This window comes from Schistocerca piceifrons, chromosome 8 (genome assembly GCF_021461385.2).
Source record: "Schistocerca piceifrons isolate TAMUIC-IGC-003096 chromosome 8, iqSchPice1.1, whole genome shotgun sequence".
In the NCBI taxonomy this organism is placed as follows: Eukaryota; Metazoa; Arthropoda; class Insecta; order Orthoptera; family Acrididae; genus Schistocerca; species Schistocerca piceifrons.
This window is the reverse complement of record NC_060145.1, coordinates 327,215,554-327,239,513: the sequence shown is the minus strand read 5'-3', so window position 1 is coordinate 327,239,513 and position 23,960 is coordinate 327,215,554.

Here is a 23,960-nt window from a genome sequence, read left to right as displayed (position 1 = left end):
TACGCTGTCAAGGGTGCGCTCCGCTACGACGTCATTCATAATGACCGAATCGGTTCTGGTCTGTTCGAGTTGTCTTCAGTTCTGCTACATTTGCTTAATTGTTACAGAGTCTTTACTGCTTATAACTCGCTCTACTAGCCATTTTCAGCTGGATTCTCTCGCAGTTGCACAAAAGTATGACAAGGTACTGTCTTCCTGACCGAGTAACGGTGTTGAAATGTTTATGCTTCCTGGTTAGTGGCTGTTGATACTTCCACGTGATCGAGTAGCTCCGGCTGTTCTAAATTAACAAGGAATAGTCCAATACGACGTGTCGAAACCTACCCTGGAATTTTTCGGCAGGAAGAATACACCGAAAGAAATGCGCTGACAAAATTTTAGCTGCTAAGTCTTACTGCAAGTGTGTTTTTATGTCAAACTACTCACTTTTCTCGCACTAAGAACAGCTTGTAATGGCCGTTTGTAGAACCCTTCCTGACTAGTGCGCGATCTGCGAATAAGAGACGCAGCCGTGACATGAGAACGTAGCGCAAAGTTCAATGAGCACACAAGCGAATTTTAAGCATTTAAACTATACCGAATATGTCTCAGATCATGAATTTTTTTGAATAACTTCCACATCGACAACTAAATTGCTGCAGATGTACTTGTTTCGCAAGTCACTTGCATAGGAAAGAAAATCAAGGCAGTGTATGATGTTATGATGCAGATGACGTCCATCAATAACGACTTTAATTTGTTGACGTTAAGTATTTTATAACAATTCCTGTAGCACAGTCCTTATGATAAATTTTGAATAACTTTATTTTACTAAGGATGAAGAAATCCTTTGCTTACTCCCTGAAATCGTCACAAAAATGTGTTTGTTGGATGATGACGAAAGTAAACATTTCCTTATTTCAGGCAAAGCTGACAAAATATTAATGCATTCAGAGATTACACACTAATGACGTTTTATTTACATAAAACTGGAATGTTGTAAGATATGATCGTGGCTGTTGTTCCACATACTGTGCTGTGCACCAGGCGTGCTTGATCAAATTAGTAAAATGTGGTGATACAAACTAACAGTGCAGAAATGACTGAAGTTTAACAGTATTGTTCTGCTGATAAGCCGTAAATGACAAAGAGCTATTGAAAATGATATGGTCTGACAAGTTTCTGAAAAATGCTTTACATTATAGACAAATTATTTATCGAGAGGCTGAATCACACGTTAGGTCCAGATGGAATTCGAATTACATTAAGTCTTTTCGTCGTCCTAAAGAGAGAGGTGTCGTTACCTCGTGGCCAAGAATCGAACAGAAGCTATGAATTATTGACTACAAATTGTAAGAAAATATTTCGGATGTAACACTGAAAATTATTCCCTCCCATTTTTCCAGATTTTACAATGCAGATTACTATATTTTTGCAAGTAAGTCGTAGTTTCTTTATTTTATTTTTATTTTTGCTCTAATTTGCCTTGATGTTCCTGAAGACAGATACAAAGCTCCGGAAACAGTAATACACTGATGCTTATCGCTGAAATTGCTGTACGCGAACGTGTCTCAGCATTCGTTGACTACACGAGTAACTCTACGTTCTCTTCGCTCGAAAGATGCAGTGTTTTTGGCACGCAGTTCTTGGATCATACCTGACTGACTGGCCTTATACACAGCAGTTTATGCGCGGTGGTCTAGCGGTTCTAGGCGCGCAGTCCGGAACCGCGCGACTGCTACGGTCGCAGGTTCGAATCCTGCCTCGGGCATGGATGTGTGTGATGTCATTAAGTTAGTTAGGTTTAAGTAGTTCTAAGTTCTAGGGGACTGATGACCACAGATGTTAAGTCCCATAGTGCTCAGAGCCATTTGAACCATTTGAACCAGCCAGCAGTTTATGGGAAAAAAAAAGCTTCGTTTCCACGCCAACTATGAATTCCTCTATAGTATTACCTATTAATGAATTAATTAACTCGCCTCTACACGTTTACTTGATGTAAACTTCTTAATTTTGCAACTTCCTTTTCATATAATTTCCTGAGTCTGTTTAACCAGGTTGGTGAAGCCAGGAAATCAGTAATTTTCACTTCACTTTTAATTCAGAAAGCCCAGTAAATAACAGTTCACTGACTCTCACGAGCGGTTCTAAACACTTGGAATAGTGTTTCTTTCAGAATTTTGTGAGTTTTACTTTGGCCAATAATTCGTACTTCGGGTAAATCTTTCTTCAGTTTGTGCAATTCATGTTCAGATTTTATGAAACGGAACCGACTTTATATAGTGCATGAGTTTAGACGTTTCCTCCCCCCTCCGTTTAACCAAAACACTTCCAACTTTTTCTTTGTAACTAGAAGCTTTTACTGGATATGTTTTCTTTGGGATTGGATGGTAGTCTATTTTTGTTGAAATGGCTCTGAGCACTATGGGACTTAACATCTGAGGTCATCAGTCCCCTAGAACTTAGAACTACTTAAACCTAACTAACCTAAGGATATCACACACATCAATCGACTCAGGATTCGAACCTCCGACCATAGCATTTTCTATTTTTGTTCTCGACTTTAATTAGCACAACAATCGTCATTCGAACTACAGTTGATGGAATTTCCTGAAATATTTATTGCTTCTTCTAATACTAAAATTCCACAATTTCTAACGAAATGTCGACATCATTGGAATGAATTTCCAAGAAATTAATAAATAAATAATACATATGTAGGTCTTCAGGAGAAGTATTTGACTTTGACTGCACACCTCGTTCTTCATGTTTAATCCAAGGTTCCAAGGCTGAAAACATTAACTGGGTTGCACATTTCTGTGAAACTCTGGAACCGTCACAACGACAGATGCTATTAGCAACCATTGCTAATTATTGAGGGTATTATATAAGTTGAAAATTCGAGCGAGTAGTGACTGAGAACAACTGCGTCAGAAAAACTGTCAACTGAAACAGAAATTCGCCTTACAAATTACGAACGCTTTGTGCCGTGTTATCTGTTTAACAATGTGTCGACAACCAAGGGTATGTTCCGGCCGTGTTGCGCAAACGCTGACTGCTACAGCTACGACAAGGGTACACATTTTCTCCAGCCTCCTGTCAATTTTCAACATATTTTTAAAAATACTTGGAGTTTGTGTGAGCAGCTAAAATCCTAACGTTGTTTCTTTGGTGTATTGTTCGCGTAAGAAAATTTCAGGACACGTTTAGACGTGTCAGTTTGGACCGTTCACTTGTTAGAAAATATTACTCTCCCGTTTGCTTTCTGATTTATCACGTAACAGTATTTCCTGTAAAACCAATTTGGAATTCCATCCGGATGTGTCGACTTATTTGTCTTCAACTCTTTCAGCTGCTTCTCAGCACCAGAGATGCCTATGTCCTGCATGTGGAAGTTTGTGCTACGGTCAGAGATTTGTATTTGTGTAGACGCCTCCTGGGTGGATGATTTATTAAACGAGAAATTTAAAAGTTCTCTTTTCCTCTGGCTGTCTTTTATTTTGACTCCAAACTGGTCGAAGAGAAATGAACAGAAAGATTCGATCCGTTTACTGGTTTTACGTCATATCAGATATTTCTTGGGTTCTCAGCAAGATGTTTCACTTTGGTGTGACTGCAGAAACTGTAGTATGCGTCACATATAGATTCTTTTATAGACGCACGAATTTCAACTGACTACTGTGGGTCTTCTCCATCCTTAATCCATTTATACATCTTTAATCCATTTACACCGCTCATACTTTCCAGGAACGCGGTTTACGATCAGTTTTCATCTTTCCCATAATTCCCTTTTGTCGGTCATATCGGAACTAAATGATTTAAATTCATTGTCTGCTAACAACTTCTTATCCACAGGCATACATGTCCAAAGGAACTTTGCATCGTAATTAGAATAACACAGCCACTGCTATATCGTATTTATCTGCCGATACCGGGCATGCCACTTTAAGTACAACGTCTGAGCTGTACAGTTTTGTACATAATACATATTCGAGTACAGGTAGTAGACGCATGGCTGACGACATATGGAAGTTCGGTTATGGCTGCGAGTCGGGCACGGATAGCCAAATGGTAAGTCAACCGCTCGCGATAAGCGGGAAATCTGGGTTCGAGTCCCGGTCCGCCACAAATTTTCGCTGTCGTCATTCCATTCTACAGCTGATGATTGTCGTTCTTCGCAATTGCGAATTCAGTTAATGTATTTCATAAAGCCTGTAGTCGCCGCAGTGTCTGTTACTTTGGACATGGATGCATGTACAAACTTTCCTTGCTTGCTCGCCGGCTTTATCAACCTTAATAGCCCTCTTTGCTATGAGACCATCATTATCATTAGTCTATTTTTCTATAGCGCTATTGTCGATAAGGTCATTCCTGTCTGTAACTATAACGTCAAATACACTCATGCTCATAAATTAAGGATAACTGCAGAATGTGGTGCTACACAACATGGCACTATACAAAACTGGCGCTAGTAGCATAGGCACGTAAGGAACACAAACGACGCAGATCTGTAAGTACACGGTATTGGTGATAAGTTGATAAAACCGTCCCGAAACACATGTGCTACAAAATGCCACTGTTTCCTGCGCATGTACCTCGACGTCAATATGGGATATGATCACCATGCACAAGTACACAGGCCGCCCAACGGGTTGGCATACTCTGGATCAGGTAATCGAGCAGCTGCTGGGGGTATAGCCTCCCATTCTTGCACCAGTGCCTGTAGGAGCTCCTGAAGTGTCGTAGTGGTTTGAAGACGTGCAGCGATACGTCGACCGAGAGCATCCCAGACGTGTTCGATGGGATTTAGGTCTGGAGCACAGGCAAGCCACTCCATTCGCCTGATATCTTCTGTTTCAAGGTACTCCTCTACGATGACAGCTCGGTGGGGCCGTGCGTTATCATCCATCAGGAGGAAAGTGGGACCCACTGCACGCCCGAAAAGGGGGACTTACTGATGCAAAATGACGTCCCGATACACCTGACCTGCTACAGTTCCTCTGTCAAAGACATGCTGGGGTGTGCACTACATAATCCCACCCCACATTATCAAACCACGACCTCCATACAGGTCCCTTTCGAGGAAATTAAGGGGCTGGTATTAGGTTCCTGGTTCACGCCAGATGAAAACCAGGCGAGAATCACTGTTCAGATTATACCGGGAATCGTCCGTGAACATAACCTGGGGCCACTGTCCCAAAAACCATGACACCAGGCTTTACGGGCTCTCCTGTGACCAGGGGTCAGTGGAATGCATCTTGCAGGTCTCCGAGCGCATAAAACATGTCTGCTTAGTCGTCTGGAGAAAACTTTTCCAGTGGCTGCTGTAAGGTCCCATGCAAGGCTACCTGCAACACTCTGCGGCCGTCTGCGGGCACTGATGGTGAGGTATCGGTCTTCTTGTGGTGTTGTACACTGTGGACGTCCCGTACTGTAACGCCTGGACACGTTTCCTGTCTGCTGGAATCGTTGCCATAATCTTGAGATCACACTTCGTGCACATGGAGCGTCCGTGCTACGACCTGCTGTGTTTGCCCAGCCTCCAGTAGCCCTAGTATTGTACCCCTTATAACGTCATCAATATGTATTCTTTGAGCCATTTTCAACACACAGTCACCATAACCACGTCTGATAACGTCTGCACACTTACTCGCTGCACTGTACTCTGACATGCACCTCTGCGTATGTGGACTGCTGCCAGCGCCACCGTGTGACGACCGCAGGTCAAATGCACTGCATGGTCTTACCCCGAGGTGATTTAAACCCGCAAACCGCCCACCAGAGCGTTGTTTCACCATGTATCAGCATTATCCTTAATTTATTAGCATGAGTGTATATTTCCGTTGTGTGAGGGCTTCTGCCTCAAGGCTGTTTTCGAAAAATGCGTTTAGAACTACTTCACAAGAATATCTGTCCATATCACCTGCAATACATAGACGCCATAGTCTATACTGGGTAGGTTGAAGTCGCCTCGACCTAATATTGCATAACCGGTGTTCAAATGGTTCAAATGGCTCTGAGCACTATGGGACTCAACTGCTGAGGTCATTAGTCCCCTAGAACTTAGAACTAGTTAAACCTAACTAACCTAAGGACACCACACACATCCATGCCCGAGGCAGGATTCGAACCTGCGACCGTAGCGGTCTCGCGGTTCTAGACTGCAGCGCCAGAACCGCGCGGCCACTTCGGCCGGCCATAACCGGTGTATTTCCGCGCTACTGGACGCAGATTTTCATTGAATCATTCAACAACTGATGACTAACCGAAACCCTCAGCTGCCGACAGGTGTTGTTGATATGTTACGGTAGAATTGGGTGGCCGGAAAAAAATCTAATGATTAACTTGAGTTGACCTAGGTCGGTTAATCGCGTCCAGATAACTTGACCTTCAGACTCAATTTCAACCTCGATGGATAATGATAGCAATGAACACTGCTCTTTCTATAGCGCCTAATCTGTCTTTTTGACATACATTCCATGCCTCGCTAAATACTTCGGAGCTTTCTATGTACTTTCGTCCAATTCTCTATTACGAATATAATTTCAGCGCTACAGCTTTTCTGGAGGGAAGTAAATGCAGACGCTTTTTTGCAAATCCTTCGTCAATTTACTACCAAAATTTTTACATCCGAAGTTTCTTTACTTTATACACGATCTGGTTTCGCTCTTCGCGTATTGACAGGAAAGTGTTCATCTGAAGATTTCAAATAATAGCCTACGCTAAAATACCACATGTGCATCTCACAAGTAATACTCTGCCACCCGAGAAGCTTCATGCCCTGTGTGGCAGACCCTTGATCTATCAAGAGCTGTTATGCAATTCTTGGCCGCGTAACACAGGTCCAGAAATCTGCAGCCAAGCCCGCCTCACAGGTGATGGAGCCTTTGGTTGATGAATTAAAATGCCAATTGTGATTCTGATTTTTACTTCATGAACAGCGGAAACGTTTGATAGTAAGCGGTATATTTTTTCTTTTCACTACGTTGTGTGCGTATGGGAATCGGATGGACGGCGGTGGAGAGAGGGGGTAGTGACAGCGGAAAAAGAAATTTGAAAATATTTGAAATTGTGTGTACAGTATGTTTTAAGTTGCTAAGGGCTATCATTCGCAAATACTGGATGAAAGTAGCCGAGGTAAGTTGTGAGCTCTGAGTCACGTTATGTTAAGGCATATACACACAGTTTTAAGCTTTAACACTCGATTTATTCTCTTAAACATATAACGTAAGGCAATACCTTTTAGTAAGTACATTATGACAGCATTTTAAAATTTTTCACTAGGTTATTTGCTGTATGAAATACAGAAAATCTAATATTTGTTGCCCCTGGAAGGCGTTAGGTAGGAAACTTGCAACTGGAACCAGATGACCGTTTTATCCGTTTGCTAATATACTGTGCGCTTCCGTAAGAGCGTGAAAAATTTAACATGACATAGAGGATGCTCCCTTAACAATTTGAGGTAGGTAACCTGGGCTCAGTGAGTGAGGACAAAGGTAGTACAGGCAGTCTCTTCAGTAGACCTTTTACATCTGTTAAGTGTTCTGGCAATAAAACCCTAGTGTTTGTTGCGCATTTCTCACAACATTATCTGTGTGACCTTTCCAATTTAAGTTGTAAGTAACTGTAATCCCCACGTATTTAGTTGAATTGAAACCCTTTACATTTGTGTGATTTATCGTGTAACCAAAATTTTACGGACACCTATTAGTGCATACATGGATGACATTATTCGTTTTTTTTGGCGTCAACTGGCACGTTTCGCTTCATATAGATTTCTTGTCTAAGTTATTTTGAAATTGGATTTTTATCTTTTGATGGGTTTACTGCACGGCAAACTGCTTCATTATCTGCAAACAATCTCAGAGAGCTGCTCACATGGCCTTTTAACCTTAGTACACTTGCTGAAGCCGGATCACGAGTTGTGTCTAATTCCATCTATGTGATCGCTTAAAAGCGTTTTAAAATATAATACTCTACGATTCAATAACTAAGGTGAACGCTAGGAGTAAATATAAATCGTAGTTTCATTCTGCAGCGCAGTGTGCACTAACCTGAAACTTTCTGGCAGATTAAACCTGTCGAATTAGGACTAGAGGTTCGGACCGTCAACCATTCATGGGCAAGTTCTCTACGGACTGAGCCAATCAATCAAAATTCACGGCCCACCGGCTCCCGACAGCATTTCATTGGGTATCTTACTTGAAGCAGAAGCTTGCTAAGCCGGTGCTTCTGTCCAGACTGTTCTGACAGAATTTGGTATTCCTATGTCGACTTTATATGACACTGGAAAAAAATTGCACTAAAACTTTGATGATAAAACAAAACGATACAGTACGGAAACGAAAACGGAGATTTTACCAACACTAATGAGACTGTGTGGATCTGGTACAGACAATAACGCTCTTTCGGACCTAACTGTGACAGCAGCGGAAAAACAAGCAAACATCGACAACGCAAATGAATAATCTTGTTAGGAAGTCAATCCTGGAAAATACGCAGTTCACCTACCTTTTTATTTAAGCACTAGATACACTGTATGCTACTTTTCTAATTATGGCAAATAACTATTTAACAAAATATTTCTTGGTTCACTTTTTTACATTTAAGCGCCTATGGAACTGATATAGATATGCTTATTCAAATACAGAGACACGTAAACAGTAGAATACGGAGCTGCGGTCGGATTTGATAGATCGGTTACTGCTGCTACAATGGCGGATTATCAAGATTTAAGCGAGTTAGAACAGGGTATTATAGTCGGCGCACGAGTGATGGGACACAGCATATCCGAAGTAGCGATGATGTGGGGGTTTTCCCGTACGACCACTTCACGAGTGTACCGTGAATATCAGGAATCTGGTAAAACATCAAATTCCCGACATCGCTGCGGCCTGAAAAAGATCCTGCAAGGACGGGACCAACGACGACTGAAGAGAATCGTTCAACGTCACTGAAGTGCAGCCCTTCCGCAAATTGCTGCAGATTTCAGTGCTAGGCCAAAACAATAAGTGTCAGTGTGCGAACCATTCAACTAAACTTCATCGATATGGGCTTTCGGAGCCGAAAGCCAACTCCTGTATCCTTGATGACTGCACCACACAAAGCTTTAAGCCTCTCCTGGACCCGTCAACACCGACATTGGACTATTGATGACTGGAAACCTATTGCCTGGTCGGATAAGCCTCGTTTCAAATTGTATCGAGTTGGATGGACGTGTACGGGTAGAGAGACGGTGTGGGGCGTGTAGACTTAGAGTGATATGGGACCCCTGAAACGTCTAGATACGAGTGTGACAGGTGACACATGCGTAAATATCCTGTCTGACACCTACATCCATTATGCATGTCATTATGAATTGTACATTCCAGCAGGACAATGCGACACCCCGCAATTTCAGAATTTCTATAGAGTGGCTCCAGGAACATGATTTTAAACACCCCAATGGCAACCAAACTCCCCAGCTATGAACATTACTGAGTATATCTGGGATGCCTTTCAACATCCTTTTCAGAAGAGATCTCTATCCCTTCGTACTGTTACGGATTTCTGGACAGCACTGTAGGATTCATGGTGTCAGTTCCCTCCAGCACTACTTCAGACATTAGTCGAGTCCATGCCACGTCGTGCTGCGGCACTTCTACGTGCTTGTGGGGGCCCTGCACAATATTAGGCAGGTGTACCAGTTTCTTTGGCAGTTCAATGAAATATATCGAAATGGAATTCGTCTCAAATAGAGACTATCATTTTTGCTTCTTCCTATGATTACACACCTATAAAGGCATTTCTGGTGAAACGTAGTCAAGGGTGGAACAGAGGCAACGAAAAGGTGAAACTTAATTGTTCAGTGGTTTAATTGAGATGCTGGAATGCATCCTTGTATCGGCATTATTTAATCCAAATATCACTGTTGTGTGTTTTTTTAATGTCTTTCAGTTCAGGGAAATCCGAAAGTAACGATATGGAAGATGACCGTTTACTTATTAACGTAGTTTGAACATCAAACAGGCAACTTGTGTCTCGTAAAGGCTTTTGTCTTCAGTGAGCACATGCATCATGATAGGAACTGAGTATATGACGTAGGAACTAGATAATACAGTTCCAGAAATTATTTCGGATTCTTGAAGTACGTCAAATCAGTTTTCTTCCGCCGAAAATTTCGTCTCCGCGTATATAGTTTTGATATTATTCAGGCTTTGGTAGAAAGAGGACAGCCGAAAGAGCAATTTGTGCAAATACGTGGTGCAAATCTCTGCTGCACCAAAGCTAAGATGTGTATCACAGACTTTCCCTTATGAAAACAGATTATCCCTCTGGATTAACAGCCACGCTGCTGTCATTATAAAATTATTCTTAATGATTCTATATTAAGCAGCAACAAGGTGACAGTCTGTTAAGTAAAGCATTTCCAGTCTGTGGGAAAACATGCTGATCTGTACCACAGACAATGCGAACTCTCTGTCTGGCACCTTATGGTCTGCTTACTCGCACAAGGCCATCATTTGGTGAGGAAAATAGCATTTCCTTTTTAAATAATACTTTACATTTGATTTCCTTGGTTGAAGCTACATTGTAAAATTTATATTCATTACAGGTCCTTTTCTTGATGACCGCATGTTTGCTCTGTAGTCTAGACTCCCGAATCTAGCACCAGTCATACACACTCATCACGCAAATGCAGCAGTTTTACCCAAATGTACGGTAATCGGCAACAAATTCTCGCACGATGGATTCATTAACCTTTCAATCTTGTTAAAATTCCTGTATTCAATATCCATGCAATTGATGGATTTCAGTTTCTAGATCGTATTTGGTTCACATTATAAGGAAGAAAGATTGGAATTTAACATCCCAGGTTGTGTAGTACCATAGGACCGATGATGCGATTACAGTTAGAAGCAATCACATTTGATTGTCACATTACTGTGCGAAATGCACAACAGAAAACGACCACCATATCCGGGACAATAAGCAGTCTGGTACGCCATTCCATCACGGTGTACCAAATTGAGTAAGAAATCCCAGTTCTAGTTAGGACGTGATAACCCTACAAAAAAATTAAACTCTTACATCTTTTCAGTTTTGTTTATAGAAAACTTCGTTCTCAGAAGGAAACAGGTTAAGACAATACGATGTCATGTTCTACATATCACCTCGTGCTTGTCTCATGTCTTTTACAATCCCGAAACCAAACTCAATGTCGTCCAATAAGTTTTGAATAAGAGAGGAAAAGTAATAAACCAGTCAAGAAGGCTAGGTGAGTGTTTCCACTGGAAAGAGTAGATAAGCAGTTGTTTGCACTTCACTTACACAATAAGTAGCAAAGATGTAGTTCCAGTATGATACACGTAGAGGAATTATGGGAAAACTTTAGATTGTGAATCGTTACACTGGAGAAGTATGTGCCAAGTAAGTGGATTCAGAACGGAAAACACCTACCGTCGTTTAACAACAAAATTCACATGTCGAGAAAGCAAAGGCTCGGTTGAAAAGAGAACGCGTAAACGAACACAGGAAAAAGTTAGTAGAGATTCGTGCGTCTGTATAACTATCGATGCGCGAAGCTTACAGCAGCTACCACCGTCGCACCTTCAAATAGTTCATATAAGGTCATCAGTCCCCTAGACTTAGAACTACTTAAACCTAACCAACCTAAGAACATCACATACATCCTTGCCCGAGGCAGAATTCGAACTTGCGACCGTAGCGGTCGCGCGGTTCCAGATTGAAGTGCCTAGAACTGCTCGGCCACACCGTCCGGCCACAGTCGCACCTTGGCAAAAGATCTTGGAGAGAACCCGAGAAAATTATGGTCCTGCGTAAGATCGCTAATCGGGTCGAAGGCTATTATTCATTCACTCGTTGACCAGTCAGGTGTAGCAGTAGAAGATAGCAAAAGGAAAACTATAGCTTTAAGTTTCTCACACAAACATGTCACCGTTTCAACATCGCACACGTTCCTATATGGGGAGCATACTAATAGGCAACCTTGGTGTCGATAAAAAAATGAAAGAGTTGTAAACAAGTAAGTCTCCAGGTCCGCATGGAATTCCAGTTCGGTTTCACACAGAGCGCTGTACGACACTGGCCGCTTACTTAGCTTACATTTATCGCGAAACTCTTGTCCAGAGCAGAAGTCCTATGCGACTGGAAAACAGCGCAGGTAACATGTATATAAGAACGATAAACGGATGAACCAGCAAAATTACTGAAAAATATACTTCGGTTTGCTGTAGAATTCTTGAAGTTATTCTCAATTCAAATATAATTAGTTTCCTTTGGAAGAAAAAGCTGCTATCTACGAATCAGCACTGTTTTAGAAAGCATCACTCGTGCGAAATTCAGAAAGTTTTTTTCTTATTTGATAACTTGCGAACTGCGGTTGAAGGGTAAGAGGCAGATGGCACATTCCTACATGTCCGGAAAGCATTTGACACTGTGCCCCATCGCATACTGTTAAGGAAAGTACAACGGTATGGAACTGCTTTTCAAATATGTGAGTGGTTCGAAGACTTCTGAAGTAAAAGAATCCATTAAGTTGTCCTCGACAGCGTATATTCATCAGAGACAAGGGTATAGTCAAGATTACCCCAGGAAAGAGACTGGACCGCTATTATATTTTATATATGTATATGATCTGGTGGACAAACTACAGCTGTTTGCTGATGATGCTGTGGTGTATGGTAAAGTGTCGTTGAATGACAGTCGGAGGATACAGGGTAACGTAGACAAAATTTGTAGTTGATATTGTGAATGACCGTTAGCTCTAAACGTAGAAAAATGCAAGTTAAGGCAGATGAGCAGGAGAAACATTCCCGTACCGGGAGAGGTGGCGCAGTGGTCAGCACACTGATATCGCATTCATGAGGACGACGGTTCAAACCCGCGTGCGACCATCCTGATTTATATCTTGTGTGATATGTCTAAATCGTTTCAGGCAAATGCTAGGATAGTTCCTTTTGAAAGGGCACGGCCGACTTCCTTCCCCATTCTTGCATAATCAGATGGGACCGATGACCTTACTGTTTGGTCCCCTCCAACAAATCAGTCAACCGGCCAACCAGCAGTTCCGTAATGTTCGAATACAACATTAGTAGTGTGCCACTTGACAATCAAGTCGATTAAACATCTAGGCGTAACAATGCAAAGCGGTATGAAGTGAAACGCGTGTATGTGAGGGTTCTAGTAGGGAAGGCGAATGGTCGACTTCGGTTTACTGGGAGAATTTTCAAAAGTATGATCCATCTGTGAAGGAGACCGCATATAGCATACCTGTGCGTCTCATTCTTGGATACTGATCGGGTGTTTGGAATCCGCACCAGGTCGGACTGTGATATCGAAGAAGTTCAGAGGCAGGCAGCTAGATTTATTATCGGAAGGACCGAACAACAAGCAAATATTACGACGATGCTTCGGGAACTCAAATGAGAATCCTTGGACGGAAGATGATGTTCTTTTCGAGGAACGCTGTTGAGGAAATATGTGGGACTGGTAATTGAAGCTGACTGTAGAACAATTTTACCGCCGCCAATGTATATTACGCGTCAGGACCACAAAGATGTGATAACAGAAATTAGGGTCCGTACAGCAGCGTACAGACAGTCGTTTCTCCCTCGCTCTGTTTACAAGTGGAACGGGAAAGAAAATTACCTGTAGTACAGGTACCCTCCACGACGCATCGTATGGATGTAGGTATAGTGATCGTAACATATTACACTGACGCAAGGATCCACATAATCATTAAGCTTTCTTCCTATATAGCAGCACATGTGCAGTCACATTTCTTCGTGTGATGAAACAACAGATGTCGTTGAGCGTTAGATTTGTCATCTTAAAGCATTCGCTACATCATGAGAGGGCACGCCTACTCTGATATTTCGTAGATATTACCCGATTTCCGCCAAATGAAAATCTGTGGTCATTCCGTAATGAAAAACGAGCACCTGCTTCAACGAGAATTGCTCCCCACTAATCTACAGGTCCTGTGCACGAATTGATATACTGACTGCAAATCTCTACTTAACGTGAACACTTGTAGCTTGTGACCTCGCATACATGCTACATTCCTGAGGGTTTTTTGTGCACGCTGTTCGGAAGTATTGCATTTACATGGGATGTAGCAAGAGTCGAGCGTTGTTTTGATGCAGTGGTGTCACTACTGTTTTCATGTGCTCGCACCTACCGACCAGGCATCAGCACGTGGCATCAGCCGCGATCGGTCTTGAAGTGACCCCAACGGTGCCAGCTCTGTGGTTAGACCGGACACCCTTTGTCAGAGTATCAGCTGCCTCTTGCCTGCCTTTCGCCTTTAATCACGTATCACTAACTATACGATGCTAGCGTAGTATCTCCAGATACTTGTACACAAGGAGGAGTGAGCTCTCATTCCTGTAAGCTTCGTTCTCTCATAAAGCCAATTAAGGTAAAACCCAAAGAGATTCCTGCTGATATTGATCCTTATCAACTTTCATTCGTTTCATTTCAGCCTTGTTTAGTGTCCACGTTTCGCACCCATTTAGGGCTGTACTCGAAATATACCTGCTGTCAACCGTTTTCGAACCTCAAGGTATTAATTTTGAGCACATTATGTAACGAAACAGTTTCCGACGACACTTAACTTCAAGCCTTGTTACTAAGATCCTAACTGATCGAAAGAGACCAATTTTTAGTTTCAGTGCCAAATAATACTCGTAGTGGTATTCTGTCACCAGAAAACTATATGCTAAGTAAATATTGATTTTGACGGTAAATATGCCTAAATATTTAACTCAGAAGACTAATGAAGTAAAAGTTAATCAATTGAGGAATGAAAACCCCATTTTGGTTCCGAAGTCTCTGTAAAAGTCATGTTCGAAAGTTGTAAAAAAATTGCGAAACATACAAATTACGAAAATCACAAGAATATTTTTGTAAAATAAGCCAAACAACAGTATCTTGACCAAAGGTAATTGGAAAACTAACTAATCCCACTCACCGTTCTGGGAATGTTGCAATATGTCGAGTTCCACAACGTAAACGTAAGTTCATGTCATCGTACAGCCGTCAGATGTAAAATCCACACTTCATTAGGCATAGAATCAGTGCGAAATAACACTTTCTTCCGACTGGAACGAGCCAAAAGTCTAATGGCGTACTTAATGGGTCGCACACATTTGACGAAATAGAACAAAAATACGTAAAACTCTCAAACCACTGAACACTCATATGTCGGATCACATCTCCAAAAAGACACATAAGGATAGAAATGTTGGCGAACGAAACGAGAAATAAGTAACAAGTAAATAAAAACACTTACAGCGGTCCTTATGATTTTATTTTATTTTGTCGCTACCAGTTTCAGCGCTTCAGTGCGTCATCTTCAGGCTGTTTATGATGCGATACAGGGATCATATCAGCCTGTATCGCATCAAAAACAGCCTGAAGACGAGGTACTGAAGCGTTGAAATTGGTAGCGAAAAAACAAAATAAAATCATAAGGACGGCTGTAGGTGTTTTTATTTACTTGTCACGGTAGTAAACGGCCGTCCTCCCAGAGACCTCCTGCTAAAAGGATGGACATACAAAAATAAGTAAATTCTGCAAACAGTACTGGTAGAAAAAAATATGGCTAACAACGAGAATACTGAGTTTGGCTACTATGGAACTGCGTTGCTTGAGAAGAATGATTAGTTGATTTGGAGGAGGGAACCAAACAGCGGGATCATCGAGCCCATCAAATGAGGGGAGGATCGGGAAGGAAATCGGGCGTGCACATTCAAAGGAACCATCCCGGACTTTGCCTGAAGCGATTTAGCATTGGATTGGAGTGATTTGGGGGAAGAGACCAAACAGTAAGGTCATCGGTCTCATCGGATTAGGGAAGGAAGTCGGCCGTGCCCCGTGAAAGGAACCATCCCGGCATTTGCCTGAAGCGATTCGAAACGTCGTCCTCCGGAATGCGCGTCCATTGTGCTAACCACTGCGCCACCTCGATCGGTGATAGAAATGTATTTGAAGATGTGAATGAAAACATAATTACGTGTAAATTACTTGGACTGCTTTCAGAGTCTTTGCTGAGTGACAGATGAATGGTGACGGGAAAATATAACGTTACTTCTCTATGCTTGGGATGATGGGTTTTCAGTCCTCTGCAGCTAGCTAGTAGCGGCCAAGTAATAGCGGGTCCATTAAAACACAGCTGTTGCTCTTGACGTACACATAATCCATAAGTTGACGATAACAGTTCTTCGTCGACTCCTGCTGGATATAGGCTTGTCGGAAACAGTCAATATTGTACCTCATTCACATTCGCATTTGCATCTACCTCATGGTACAATTGTTACGGTTTTGAAACTTTCTGGCAGATTAAAACTGTGTGCCGGACCGAGACTCGAACTCGGGACCTTTGCCTTTCGTGGGAAAGTGCTTAGCGAAGAAGTTTCATATCAGCGCACACCCCACTGCAGAGTGAAAATCTCATTCTGCTACGGTTTTGTTACCAGTTTTAATGTATGCAAATTCGTCAACTCATGGAATGTGGAAATTCAGTTCGTTCGTTTTTGCACACGTGTTAAACCAGCCAGCGCACTTACTAGTGGTTAATATTCTTCTTCTTCTATTACTTCTTTTAACTGTCAGTTTAATTAATTCTACTGTCTTGCTTGGAAATGAAAATACATTGATAGAGAAAGATATCTTCTCTTCAAGAAGGAGTTATGCAACGTAAATAAGAGTTGGTAGGCTTGTGGCTGCATCTGGAAGTTAATGTCTATCCAGATGTCGGACCGGTCGCATAATAATGAAACTAGAAGCGCCACTATGAGATTGTGTATCAGGGTTCCTTCAAATACAGGCTGTAACTGTCGTTAGTTGCCTTTAAAAAGGGCCATGGTGAGTTGATGGTAGTCAAGAATGCGTTTAAGGCGACAAAGACGCCATTATCGACTCACTGAATTTTAACGAGGTCGTGTAACAAGACTGTTCGTTCTGCGATATTGCAGAAAGTCATGGAAGGAATGTAGCGATTGTACATGACTGCTGGCAGCGGTGGTCACGAGAATGTACGGTCTCATGAAGACCGGGCTTAGGATGGCCACGTGGCATCACAGAGGGGAGGGACCGCCCCAGTGATGTCGGTGTGTTGATTGTAGGGAGGGCTGTTGAGGTCCTGCACCAACCTGTCTGTGTCATAGACACATTGGACTTACACATGGAGTTATGGTCTGGGGTGCGATTTCGTATGACGGCAGGAGCACTCCCGCTGTTATCCCAAACACTTGACGGCAAAACTGTACATAAATCCGGTGATTCAACCTGTCGTGCTGCCTTTCATGAACAACATTTCAGCGTATGTTTTTCAATAAGATAACGCCTGCATACCGCTGTTTTGACCCAACATGCTCTACAGAGTGTTGACATGTTGCTTTGGCCTGCTCGATCACCAGATCTGTTTCCAATCGAGCACATACGGGACATCGTTGGACGATAGCTCCTGCGTCATCCACAAACAGAATTAACCATCCGTTTATTGACCAACCGAAGTGCAACAGGTATGAAACTCCATGCCACAAACTAATATACGGCATCTGTACGAGACAATGTACGCTTGTTTGCATGCTTGCATTCAACAGTCTGGCGGTTACACCGTTTACTAATTTACCAGCATTTCACATTTGCAACGGCTTATCTCGCATTTACGTTAACCTGTGATCTTGCAACGTTAATCAATTTAATATGTTACCTAGACAAATGTATTTCCAAAATTATATTATCCTACATTAATTATTTTATCCGCCAGTGTATAAAACATATCAGTTTTCCGCCTCGCAAATCACATCAGTGAATTCAGTGTACTCTATTTAATTCAGTCATATCCTTTCTTCATATAACGCTCATGGCAATATTAACTCTATACGGTACTCGAAATCTAAGTAGTCCGCAGTACTCGGCATAATTTGTTTTTCTGACACGACATTGACCCGAGACTCTCTCTATGTTATTCAAATGTGTGTGAAATCTTATGGGACTTAACTGCTAAGGTCATCAGTCCCTAAGCTTACACACTACTTAACCTAAATTATCCTAAGGACAAACACACACACCCATGCCCGAGGGCGGACTCGAACCTCCGCCGGGACCAGCTCTCTCTATGTTTATACAAATATTCACACACACACACACACACACACACACACACACACACACACACACACACACACACTGTTCACCTCTGTGACGGTTAATTTATTACTCAATCGCTATCACTCGTACAGCTGTTCCATTTTGTATAGTTATTACAAAAGTTTACATAATACTGAAATATTTCTCGTTAAAATATGTATGTTAATAATAAATACGTAACATAAAGTAATAAAAGTGATGCACAGTTGTACATTTTACTGTAGAATAACTGTGTGAACCTTGTAATGTTCCCTTAGTGTAGAAGTGATATAGTAAAAGAAAAAGAGGATAAAAATTACTACTCGGAGTTAGGAATGTCTTCACAATCGCCAGCTGTCTCGGCACATAGGAAATCATTTCTCCTTGTGAAATTATCGCTATTAAGTTTTCCTTCTACCTCCCTTCTTCATCTATTCCGCTTCCGAGAAACGAACACTCATCCACCACTTCAAGATCCTCTCCTCCATGTTGAACATTTTGCCACCTGCCGTGTCTGCCTGCTGCATGCTCATTATCTTCTCTTTTTTTATGGGTGTATTATAGCCATCAGCTGGCACTCGTTCCATTTCAGTAAGCACCAGATACAGATCCTGTTCACCTTCAGCGACCACGGTTGTGTAATCAGCGAACATAACGATGCCGATTATTTCTTCGTGACAAACAACTCACACGTACAAATATTTCTTTACATCCGTCATTGCTTCTTCAATATAAAACTTAAATAATTGTGCTAACAATAGGCACTTCTGCGTTCTGTAGTTCATACAAAATAACTTGGCCCATACACAGGCACACATTCTCGTTCTCAGCTTAGGGCGAGCCAATTATTTTACTGCGAACGGATGACGGTCTAACTCTGCTGTCGTCTGATAGTTGACTGTGAAATTTAAAAAGACTAAAATCGCTTTTTTAGTGGAAGGACGTCAGGACTAGATGAGATAACTGTAAACTTGTAGAGATACCATGCGAAAGAACTTGTTCCCTATTCTAGTAGCTGTTTGCCGTATGTCGCTGGAGCAACGAAGGGTACCTATCACTGGAAAAAAGCGAAAGTCACTCCATGAGTCAATGAACGTCGTAGGACAGATACACACAATTATAGCCTATGCCGTTTACTTCAGTATGTCGTAAAACTGTGGCACATGTTTTACGTTCAAGAATAAAAATCACCGTGGATTGTGAGAAGCTCGCTCTGTTCCTCTGCGATCCAGAACGCTCTCAGATTGATGACAAGGCATTTGACGTTTCCCCGTACGGCCATTTGTGACTTACAGGAAAAGAGCTTACCGAGTATTGGACCAGATTGGCGACTGGATTCAAAATTTCTATGCAATTAGAATTCAACAGATCGCTTGTAGCGGAACAAAATCAATAGATGTCAAGTTAATATCGGAAGTTCAAATGGTTCAAATGGCTCTGAGCACTATGGGACTCAACTGCTGAGGTCATTAGTCCCCTAGAACTTAGAACTAGTTAAACCTAACTAACCTAAGGACATCACAAACATCCATGCCCGAGGCAGGATTCGAACCTGCGACCGTAGCGGTCTCGCGGTTCCAGACTGCAGCGCCTTTAACCGCACGGCCACTTCGGCCGGCCAATATCGGAAGTACCCGAAGTAAGCGTGATAGGACCGTTAGTTGTTTTTTGGCTCGTCAGCCCTCTGAGAGGTTTGATGCGGCCCGCCACGAATTCCTCTCCTGGGCTAACCTCAGAGTAGCAGGCCCCGCGGAGTGGCGGTGCGGTTAGAGGCGCCATGTCACTGACTGCGCGGCCCCTCCCGCCGGAAGTTAGAGTCCTCCCTCGGGCATGGGTGTGACTGTGTTGTTCTTAGCATAAGTTAGTTTAAGTAGTCTGTAAGCCTAGGGACTGATGACCTCAGCAGATTGGTCCATTAGGAATTCACACACATTTGAACATTTTTCACAGAGTAGCACTTGCAACCTAAATCCTCTACTATTTGCTGGATGTATTCGAGTCTGAGTCTTCCTCTACAGTTTTTGCCCTCTACAGCTCCCTCTAGTACCATGGAAGTCATTCCCTCATGTCTTAACAGATCTCCTATCATCCTGTCCCTTCTTCTTGTCAGTGTTTCCCACATATTCCTTTCCTCTCCGATTCTGCACAGAACCTCCTCATTCCTTATCTTATCAGTCCACCTAATATTCAACATTCGTCTGTAACACCACATCTCAAATGCTTCGATTCTCTTCTGTTCTGGTTTTCCCACAGTCCATGTTTCGCTACCATACAATGCTGTACTCCAGACGTACAGTCGTACTCAAAAGTATCCGAACGACCTGAATTGAATTTCGCCTGATTCGGATGCAACCCACATAACGCAGCTGTCCAGCAGGTCCTCTAATCGCTCCTTGGTACAGTCGTTTGACTATTGAAAATGGGTCCAACAAGTCACCACTAGAAACCACTGCTCTGCATCACAATATCTCAAGATGTAAAGTAATACCACGATACTAGAAATATCAGGGAACACCTTACCACAGATAAGACTGTCCTTAAGGCTTGTAAGCTCACATTTATTGCAATAAATGACATACCTGAAATGTTTCCATTCTCTTTATTACGTCAGATAGGTAATGCACGTTGTAAGTTCGTCGTATTCATGATTTCCTCTTCAAAGTAACATACCATACTTGTTATTTATCACAAATGACATTAAAAAATTAAGTTATTCACTAGCAGCTAGTAGAGAATATGTATGAACTTCAAATGACACGACGAACCGTCTCGTTCTGCATATGGATTCAAACCCAGGTCATGTAGATTAAGATTTCGTGACTGACGGAAACGAACAGTTATTCCTGACTAGGCATACAGAGAGTGATATACCTCGATTTTAGACAGTATCAGTTAGCAACTATCAACTTGAAATTACATAACGCAAACGTTTTTAACGGACGTCAATTCCTACCCAGCATCTATTGTCCCTGTTAACGAACTACGAGAAATGTTAAATTTTGCTTCTTTACAGGTAACTTACTTGAAATGCTGTTGAGGTAAAGCTTTGTGTTGGACAGGGATTCTAACCCAGCACCTAATCGGATTGTTATCGAAGCACAATCAACTGTGACATATCAGATTTTCTCGGCGGTAGCTAGATGTTTTAACTGGAATGACGAGACGAAACATTAATTTTTTTCCTTCCCAGGACTCCAACCCGGCACCTATCGCTGTTCTATTCTAGAGAAAACGAACGGTAAATATGGGTTTGTTACGCCAGCAGCGACATCTGAGCATGTTTGAACTAGAAATAATATGACGAAGAGTTCAGCGCTGACTGGGAATCGAACCCCACACATATCGTTGTTGACTACACACAAACAGACGTCAGCTACCGAATTTTTCTCCACCAGCAACTCGGAACAACATCCTTGAACTTAACAGTGATCTCGCAAATAGTTGTATGTCTCACTGGGAGTCACATACGTCAGATATCGTTAGTGTTGATAACGAATGAAAATGCATTGAAATTCAAAATTGTTATCCACCAGCAGATAGGTGTTCTCATGCTAGAGCTTGATAAGTCATAATCAAAACCTTAGTGACGGGCCAGGATTCGAACCCATTCACGCGCAATATGTGGAGATGTTAAGGAATCTGCGATTTTGAACAAACAACAAATTGCAGTCGAGCTGTATTGTCACGAAGGAATCAAATTCCGCGTTAAAAGATGGAATAAGTGTCCTGTGACCCTACATAGCGTTTGTTTCATCACTACAAATACATAACTAGTATAAAAAAGGTTACTGCTGATACAGTTTCTACATGTTGCCACTCCAGACTTTATTGTGGTTCAACCTAACGTCTACTTGTTAAAGAAGGATTATCATTTTTCATGTGAATATCAGACCACAATGCACTTATATCTTCTTTACTTGGTGTAGTCGGAAGAGATGGTTCAAAATGGTTCTGAGCACTATGGGAGTTATCATCTGTGGTCATCAGTCCCCTAGAACTTAGAACTACTTAAACCGAACTAACCTAAGGACATCACACACATCCATGCCCGAGGCAGGACTCGAACCTGCGACCGTAGCAATCGCGCGGTTCCGGACTGCGCGCCTAGAACCGCAAGACCACCGCGGCCGGCGCCAGAAGAGAATTGAATCTGTTTCTCCCTATCTAAAATCATCGGTAGAAGTTTGAATTGAACCCAGTCCATGAGTATATGGATCTATCAGCAAGCCAACAGACCACCGAGTCATCTTCTCTGTGCCTCCTTTTTCTATTGTAACGCCGTTGCGCCACACTGGATGAGAATTCTGACACACAGGCTCCCTGTAGTGGTTTGCAGCATGTTCAGTACATTCATTTACTTGGTTGACCGAATCGGCATGAAGTAGATGCCTCGGCTATCCAGTGCATACATTCGAATCTATTTTGTAATTGTTGTTGTTGTTGTTGTTGTGGTCTCCAGTCCTGAGATTGGTTTGATACAGCTCTCCATGCTACTCTATCCTGTGCAAGCTACTTCATCTCCCAGTACCTACTGCAGGCTACATCCTTCTGAATCTGCTTAGTGTATCCATCTCTTGGTCTCCCTATACGATTTTTACCCTCCACGCTGCCCTCCAATACTAAATTGGTGATCCCTTGATGCCTCAGAACATGTCCTACCAACCGATCCCTTCTTCTAGTCAATTTGTGCCACAAACTCCTCTTCTACCCAATTATATTCAATACCTCATCATTAGTTATGTGATCTACCCATTTAACCTTCAGCATTCTTCTGTAGCACCACATTTCGAAAGCTTCTATTCTCTTCTTGTCTACACTATTTATTGTCCATGTTTCACTTCCATACATGGCTACACTCCATACAAATACTTTCAGAAACGACTTCCTGACACTTAAATCAATACTCGATGTTAACAAATTTCTCTTCTTCAGAAACGCTTTCCTTGCCATTGCCAGTCTACATTTTATATCCTCTCTACTTTGACCATCATCAGTTATTTTGCTCCCCAAATAGCAAAACTCCTTTACTACTTTAAGTGCCTCATTTCCTAATCTAATTCCCTCAGCGTCACTATAATTCGACTACATTCCATTATCCTCGTTTTGCTTTTGTTGATGTTCATCTTATATCCTCCATTGAAGACACTGTCCATTCCGTTCAACTGGTCTTCCAAGTCCTTTGCTGTCTCTGACAGAATTACAATGTCATCGGCGAACCTCAAAGTTCTTATTTCTTCTCCATGGATTTTAATACCTACTCCGAATTTTTCTTCTGTTTCCTTTACTGTTTGCTCAATGTTCAGATTGAATAACATCGGGGAGAGGCTACAACCCTGTCTCACTACCTTCCCAACCACTGCTTCCCTTTCATGAGCCTCGACTCATATAAAGGCCATCTGATTTCTGTACAAATTGTAAATAGCCTTTCGCTCCCTGTATTTTACCCCTGCCACCTTAGAATTTGAAAGAGAGTATTTCAATCAACAGCGTCAAAAGCTTTCTCTAAGTCTACAAATGCTAGAAACGTAGATTTGCCTTTCCTTAATCTTTCTTCTAAGATAAGTCATAGGGTCAGTATTGTCTTACGTGTTCCAACATTTCTACGGAATCCAAACTGATCTTCCCCGAGGTCGGCTTCTATCAGTTTTTCCATTCGTCTGTAAAGAATTTGCGTTGGTATTTTGCAGCTGTGACTTATTAAACTGATAGTTCGGTAATTTTCACATCTGTCAACACCTCCTTTCTTTGGGATTTGAATTATTATATTCTTCTTGAAGTCTGAGGGAATCTCGCCTGTCTCATACATCTTGCTCACCAGATGGTAGAGTTTTGTTAGGACTGGC